Below are 8,532 nucleotides of genomic sequence, written 5' to 3' on the forward strand. Positions count from 1 at the left end.
CTCCCATGTGGACTTAATTTACAAAATCTTTTGCGCCATCATTTTGCAGCATTTGCACCCTGCGCCTGCCTTTATTTTGTATAAACACCAAGCCAGAAATTTTAAGGATTCTTGGCTCGAGTCACCCACTGATCCTCCCTGCAAGGCTCAGTGGGGTGACCCCAAGGCAACCAGCAATGCTCATCACCAGCTCTAGAAAATATTTCTTTAGGAACAAATCTTTCTTTAGGCATTTCTATAAACGTAAAGCAGGCTGCAAAGGAGAGCTCCCGGCCAGCACTTTCCATGAGATCCTTGGCTGGGAACTGTGAACTGTAATGACCATAAAGAGCCCCTTTCCGAGGAGCCTGGAGCAGATGTGGTGACAGACTTTCCCAGCAGCGTGGCACAGCCTGCTCCCTTGACAGCAGGATCCGTGCCCTCTGAGGAATACCCCTTTGCAGCTGATCCATCTTCTTTCATCTTCCAGAAAAAAAAACAACCAAACCCTCTTTCCCAGAGCAGTCCCCCAGCTTCAATTGCAAACAGCAATTTGTCTTGTGCTAATGCAGTCCTCTTGCTTGGGATGGGATTACAAGTGCATTTGATACCCAGCTTCAATCTGATGCCAGGACTTGCTCAAAGGGCTGTGAAAAGTCTTTTCTTTTGCAGGCTCCTGACCATGTAATCCTTCCTCTCGAGTTTCTGATATTACATCCCTACTATTCTTGCCAATCAGTTGTTGGCCAGTCTTAATATTTTGAGTTTTTTGAAGAGGAAAACCTGTGTATTGTGGAATTGAAACGAGAACTCTGGCTAATCCTGTATAATGCCAAGGACGGGTCTAAACCCACGGTGAGGTGGGAAGGACCCACGGGCCACCTCTAGTCCTCTCCGTGGGTGGGTGCTTTGCTTCTCTGCAGTACTGTGTGGGAAGGAAACTGAAAAATGCAGCTCGTTGGCATGGGCTGTTCTTCCCTAAACCAGAGATGCCCCTTTCTACCATGGGAAGAAGCAGCTCAAATGGAAAAGCTGTTTATAAGATAATATATACTCCAATAGACATCCTGTGTACGCCCTTCTGTATGGGCGTACCTATCTTATTTAGGACATCCAATAACTTAGTGAATGCTATTTATACACTAAATAGGTGAAATTATTCTACTGTCCAAGTTCGATGGCAGTTTCCACCATCTCCTTCAGTGCTAATCACAGTCGTACCCACTCAGCAACAGCAGAAACAATTTGTAACAACGCTTAGAGAAGATCTCGTTTACATACTCAGTTTTATCTCTAGGAATTTAAAGACCTGTAGTCTAAACCTATGTGTCCTATTTTATTGGGTACTGAAACTACAGCTGCATTTAAGGCTGAGGATGCGCACACAAAACGCAGCCACATTTAGATTTGATCTCATGCATTTGGTTTAACTGCACAGAATAAACACTGCAGCTGATGAACAGATGTTCTTAGTTTTGGTGGTTTTTTTTTTTTTTTTTTTTTAAAAAAACAGTTTTACATTTTGTCTGTATTTGCAGGATTATTCAGTCAGGCAGCCTAAATATGACTTGATTAAATAATGACTAAAATAGAGCTGAACCACTTGCATTTTTTTGGCAAATATCAATCCAATGTGAGCATTTTGCTGCCAAGCCCATTTGCTTCCAGCAGTGTTCTGGTGCTTAAACTTCATTTGTGAAGATAACAAAAAGAAGCATCTTCTTAGCTCCAGCTGTTCTTGCTTGCCAAGGTGAATTTTCCTTGAGCATTTTACATGGCTATGAAACCTGCTGCTGTGCCAATGACGGTGGTCAGCAGCGAGCCCCGGCAGCTTCTTCCTTCCCTGAATCTCTCGTCCATCACTGCAGCTCCCTGGCAAACGCACCGAGGATGAGCCACGATTGCACTTTTGATACCTAACTAATCTGTTGTGTGAGGGCTGGTTTCTCTTGAACTAGTTTCCAATGTGAAATGCTGGATATCTTCATTTTCTGACCACGTTCTTGCCCAGGAGCAGCCAGCAGCGAAGTGCAAGCTGTGCTCGGTGGCTCTGGCCATCAGCATCAGGCTTTGAGGTTGCATTTCGGGAGGGTGCCCGCAGCGTGACCCACTCCACACCTGACCCCCGCCGCGATCCAGCCCCACGGGGCCGGGCAGGTGTCATTGCAAGGTGCTTCGTGTCTCTGCGTTCCCTCTTCATTGCAAACACGTTTCCTGGTGAGGCTGGAAAGGTTATTTGTGCTCTGCTTTGCAAATAGGTTCAGTAGCCAGTGGCCAGAAAAATCTCTCACCTGGAGGCCAGCTTCTGCCATCCCCGCTGCTTGTAACTTATTTGATGAATAGTTTTTTTTCCAATTCTATTCAGTGGTCTGGTCCTGGACAAGTAAAAGAAGTGTTATATTGTATTGCTAATAATCATGTTTGCAGCTCTGTAACCACAATGTGGAACACTTATCTGCCAAATTAATACCAATGCTTCCTGAATTTAAATAGCCCACCAATGATGTTTTTCTTGGCATGTATTTATTACCTATTTATCTTACATACCATATCTTCGCTGCTTCTCTAACATTGTCTTGAAAGCAATCATGTATATTTAGAAAATACGGTGGCCTGTGAAAACTTTGGTTTTGATTTTTTCTTTTCCTGAGAGCGAAGAGGGCTGCCATGTCCTTCAACATCTGCAGAAAAAATGTATGCTAGGAGGGCATGACTTCAGCTTCTTTCCTCTCTTCTTCTCTGAAGATCTCTTTGGTTCCTGCAGTCACAGCTCTTGCAATGATGGCATGCTTGATGCCTCCGTGTCACTCACCACTTCCTCGTGGTTACTGATATCATCTGTGTTCTGTCCTTGAAGAAACAACTACTCCAGCTAGCCTCACCCGACATATTAAATTTCCAACTCTCCCCAAACAATTCAAGTTGTAAAAGCCATGACATCTGTTTTGACAGCCCGCACCCAAGGCTGAGGGTGTGTATCACCTTCCTCTCTCCCCTGCCCAGGGAGGTGCACATTTGCCTCCGCAGGGTGAAGATTTGACTACCGAGACCGCGGGAGCTCGTGCTCCTGCAAACAGCTCTGTTTGAAGCAGACTACTGGTCCAGGACAGGCGCGAGAGAAAGCGTTGCAGTCTTTGCAACTTTTGTTCGGAGTGAAAAGGAAAATATACAGTGATGGAGAGGCTCGTGGCTTTGATCATTGCTGGTTACGGGAAATAAAAACATAACCCAAAGGGAGTGAGCGAGGGGCGTAATAATGTCAGGTCAATCTCTCTGTTATTCTCCGAGATCAAAAGGAGCTGTGGGAGTTTAGCTTTTATTGCCTTCCCCTTTTGTTTTTTGCTTTTTGCCTTTCTTCCTTAAAAATCAATACAGCTCTCTCTGGGCTTGTAACACCCCTGTGCCCCCCACCCCTGCTAGCCCCAAGCCCGCTGCAGACTGCGTGCACGGTGCTGGTGTAGCACACCGATCAGGGATGCCCACCGCCGCTCAGCCTGCTGGGTGCTACTTCAGTAGAAATGCTAAAATCAGGCTTTCTTCTGTGCTGTGAACTGGGATTTATTCTCTTGGTGGAGCTCACCCTGCCGTGTTGATGAAGGGTACTTGAGTGCAGCCAGGAGAGAGCCCAAACAGGGCTCCATCGTGCCAGGGATGTGCTGATCCTCGCAGCATCCACCCACAGAATTCCACTAATAACATCTTCTTCCTTCATTACCTGGTGGTTTTGTCAGCATCACAAAGGATTGAGCCTGGTCCGCTGGGGAAAACCAGGCTCTGGGCTGGTTTATCTTGCTAGGGCAGAATATAAACTTCTGTGCGTCCATATCTTGATTAAGTAGCTGAGCAGTGCCTGGAAACTCCAGGAGGGTGACGGACTGGACAAATGGGAATGGGAAGGACTAGCGACCTTTCTGACCTGAGCCATTTCTGCTGGTCATCCAGAATCCCTATCACCTCGCAGCCGCATTTTGAACCCGCTCGTCGCTCTCCCTGCTCTTACCCCTGGGTACCTTCAGCCTGCCTGTCCTGGCTGCAGCTGCCCTGGTTTACGTGCTCACTATCCACGTAAAAAAAAAACCCCACTCAACTATTTTTAAGAGGTTTAAAGAGATTCAGATCATCTCGAGAGAACAGGGAAGGAGGGAGCAGTGATGGGCATGGGTACGAGGGGGCTGAGCGCCCCGGGAAGAGCGGGGGGGTGGTGAGGGTGCACGGCACATCCCGGCTCGGCTGCAGCCGGAGCAGCGCATGGGCTTGTGCCAGTGGTACCTGCCCGCAGCTCCCGGGCTCCCAGCTGGCAGCGGTCCCGCTGCTCGGGTTGGGGGTAAAGCCATGCAGCCCCGCAAACCCCCCCAAAAGTCGTTGTTTGCTGAGGCACGCAGATAGGTGGCTGTGCTGCTGGTGGCAAATAGCGGCTTACGCTCATTCTTGGGGACCGGGAGAAGCCCGTTTACGCTGGTCGAGGCAGAAATTGTTTATTATGATATACAGATGCCCCATGGAGCACTGGAGCTATGTAAGCACCCCCGATGCAGTGTTTTCTGCGGTGGAAACAACCTGTCCTCTGACATGGGAACAGCAGGCAGTAAGGGCTTGCCTTTGAGCAGCAAAATCTGGTTTGAGTTTATAAGTGTTAAGAGGCATGAAGATGTGTTTAGATAGAGTGATACCTAACTGCGAGGCGTCCTCACTTATTTTATCATTCCATCAGCGTGTTCTTGACTGATTATGAATTAATTCCTTGCAAGTTAACAAGCTGAAACCATTTTTGTTATTAAAGAGGGCCAAATCAAACTCTGCTGAACAAATACATCTTGGGTCTATGGCTAATGAGTTTTTCAGCTGTTCAAACATGTTATGTGATACAAATGGAGCTGCAGTTGAATTAGACCTAGCTGCTCACGTAAAATTCACAAGCTGCAAATGAACAGCAGGGCAAATTTTTTCTCACAGCTTCATTTTAGGCAGCTAAATTCTTTTGGGAAGCAGAGGGAAAAGTGACAGTTTTGCATAGTTTAGCTATATAAATGTGCTTAATGAAAACAGTATTTACTGATCCCGTTTTATGAAGGAATTGAATCAGAAGCATACTTTGAAATGCAGAAGGGCTGATCCTCCCATGCCTCTCGCCTTCTCACCAGTAACTGCCGTACAAAACAAATGTAGAGCTGCACCCCATCAAAAGGAGCACAGGGCAGAGCGCGGTGGGGAGCCCAGCCCCGTTACTATAACCCGATGTTGTTGGTACCTGCAGTGAAACTCTACTGACCTTGAGTTATTCCCAGTTCATTCAGTATGAAACAGTATCAGAACCAGGGCCACGGCTATATCCATTAGTGATACAGGACAGAGCTTAAAAATAATCCTTTGACTGACACGCAGATTTATATAACAAAGGGTGGGTCAGTTCCAGATTTTCCAGCAAACTGGTGTTAAATAAGCCTCTCTGAGTGCTCGAGACCTAAAGCAAGGAACATTTAGATGGACCTTGTATCTGAATTATTTGTGGCATTATTATTTGTCATATCCATTATTATGGATTCCCTTTTATTCTAGTCAAATAGTAAATCCTAGTAAAATAAAATTAATTAATTTTATTCTGGTAAAATAAGTAAGAGATGTAGCATTACCCAAACCACAGGTTGCCAAAATAAAAGGAACTGTCATTTAGACCATTTTGGTGATTTCTTATGCTGTTGAAGGAGTCTCTAAAATTTAAACTGAAGTCACAAGCACAGATTTTCTCCCTTGAGAACATCGAGTGTAATCCTTCAGTTCATCTGGCGCTCGCCAGGATAATCTACAGCTCATAGCCTGTATGAAAAATAGAGCGCAACAGAGCAGATGACACTGATGCCCAGCTCCATACGAGGAGATTTGCTGCCATCTTTTGGTAGATGCACGTTCCACAAAGTAATGAAAAATTATCTCTGCACAGATACTAAACATTTTCTCCCTCTGCTCATTCTTAGCCCACCTGCGGCATCCCCTCAGCCCCTACTGCAGATGCAGCCTGTGAAAATTTAATCTCAAGCATTGATACCCCCAAGGAGACCCTGAGCACCCCGAGTGGGCCTATGGGGCTGGGAGGACTAAGTGTGGGGCAGGGGGCCTGGGCGGTTTCTTCTTGGTCTTGCTGGTGAAGGGGAAAAAGGGGAAAAATTTCTTTACTGAGAGGGTTGTCAGACACTGGAATAGGCTGCCCAGGAAGTGGTTGAGTCACCATCGCTGGAGGTATTCAAAAAGCGCGTAGACAAGGTACTCCACAACATGGTTTAGTGGGCATGGATGGTGGTTGGACTCGATGATCTTGAAGGTCTTTTCCAACCTAAATGATTCTACGAAAAGCTCAGGCAGAGACTGTGAAAGCCCAGAAGGAGGAATCTGAACACTGGGGAAAACCAGAAAAAGTCAAAAGCAGGGTAAATAGCACGTGTGCAAGAGGGATTTTCAAAATAACGTGGTGAGGGCTTGACTGCTGCCTCGTTACTGCTGCTGCAGGTGCCAGTCAAATGTTTCCCTGTGCCCGTAGCAGAGGGGACATCCCGCGAACCGTCTGGCCCCCCACATCCATCAGCACCTGCAACAGGAACGGGCAGGCAGCAGGCTGGCCCTGCGGTTGTGGTCACGTCACACGCCGGCTGCAATGGATCTCTGCCTGTGTCCTGCCTCTGACCATGCCGCAAGTCCTTTGTGGTATAAAAATCTGAGCTAGAGAAAGGCTGTGGGGAACGGGCTCCAATCTCTGCGTGCCTGCAGGTAATAAAAGAGTTTTTTACGCCTGGAGGTGATAAAAGACTATATTTGAGAAGATGGGGTGGCAGCTGGGACGATGCTAGTGGAGAGAGCGAGGCAGGGAGGCAGCGCTCTATAAATCACGCTCGTTGTTGTGCAATTTACCTTTGCAGAGGGCAGGTTGAGGAATTGCTGCTCAGGATGAAAGTGCACCCTGTGGCTGAGCCATAGGGATGATGGGGGGTGGCCTGTGGCCCTGCTCCCCTCCGGGGAGGGCAGCCCCCTCTCTCCCCCTCTGACTCTCGGGTGATGGGGTGCAATGCACCCTAGCAGAAAGCTGCCCAGCTGTTTTTGCTGGGCTAGGTTTTTTCATGGGACAACGAGTGAAATCAGCCTAGGGCAGGCTCCAACAAGCCCCAGAATGCGGGTGAAGAGGGAAGGCTGCGAGCAGGAGAGCCGAGAGACTGGCCAAAGCCGACACTTCACCCTGATTTCAACCCCTGTGCTCTGGTGACGAAACCTGTGCTCGTAGAGTTGCCTTGGATCAACAAAATGACTGTGTTCAGAAGTAACTTTCCAAATTTGAAAGACACCTCTTGTTTCTGTTGGTTCCTATCCTGGTGGCAGGCTGTGCACTTTATTTTAGTGCAGAGATGGTATCGGGCACAATTATTTCAGCCTTTCCTGCCACAGCTGCATTTCCAAGGTCTGCATGTGGCTACGCGCAACCCTTTCCCCTCTACCACCCCATCATGAATGCCAAGAAATTCCTGAGATCTCACTGAATCCCACGCACCACTTCATTTATATGTTTCTGTTCAACATGAAGCCCCTTGCAAGGTTTATTTAGTTTGAATACTGATTCAAAATTCACAAGTGCCTTGTGTGTGTGCTCCAGTCGTGTTTCTGAGCAGGATGACTCCGACCTCTGCTCTGAGGCATGTGCCAGTCGCCTGCTGCGGGTACAGCCCTGCTTTCTGAAGAAATGCTGCTGGGAAAGCAAAGGCATGAACCAGGCGAGAGCACAAAACTGCCTCTCACCATCCCTTGCCACTGTGCAAGGGAGAAAGAGTAGGAAAGAATTCATTGTAAAAAAAAAAAAAAAAAAAAAAAAAAAAAAGTAAATACAAGTTCAAGTGGGTGGGATGTCAATTCTTAGCAATGCTTTCCTTTCCTAACAAAAACATCCCCTGGATGCTGGGGCCAGAAGGGTGACTATCAAGACCACCAGCAGTTTCCTGGGTGGGATGATTCTCCTGTTTATCTTGTGGGCGATGCTCTGAGCTCTCCGGGAGCCTCCAACAGTGGAGGACCAGTTTTGTATCTCCTCCTGAAAGCAGCACAGCTTCAGCCTCTGTTTCTCTCCGATAGTGGAGCACTCCCCACCTGACCTCTTGTCACCGGGAGAATTTTGTTCTGGACTCAGCCCCAGGTTCCCTGTAAGCCGTGAGGGCCGATTCATGTGTCTGAGCGGGACTCAGGAAAGATGCGAAGCTCCCTAATTCACCGGAGCATCCCCGTGCCCCGCGGCTGGTCCCGCTCTGGGAAGGCTTGCTGCCTCGCTGACTCCCAGCTGCCCCATCCCTCCAACAGCTCCTTCGGACCCTCGCCATCACACATGGCTTCACCTGCTCGAAAACGCTCTCCCAGGCTCTCCTTCCTCCTCTCCCGCCGCTCTTGGCTCAACAGCAATATCGGGAATGGGAATTTTGACTACGTGGGGAGGTAGGATTTAACTAATTGTCGGTAATTCTAATTTAACTAATTCTAACTAAGCGGGGAGTTTCCACCACAGCTGGGGATGCCGGTACCCGGAGC

Source organism: Aquila chrysaetos, chromosome 22 (assembly GCF_900496995.4).
Source record: "Aquila chrysaetos chrysaetos chromosome 22, bAquChr1.4, whole genome shotgun sequence".
Taxonomy (NCBI): domain Eukaryota; kingdom Metazoa; phylum Chordata; class Aves; order Accipitriformes; family Accipitridae; genus Aquila; species Aquila chrysaetos.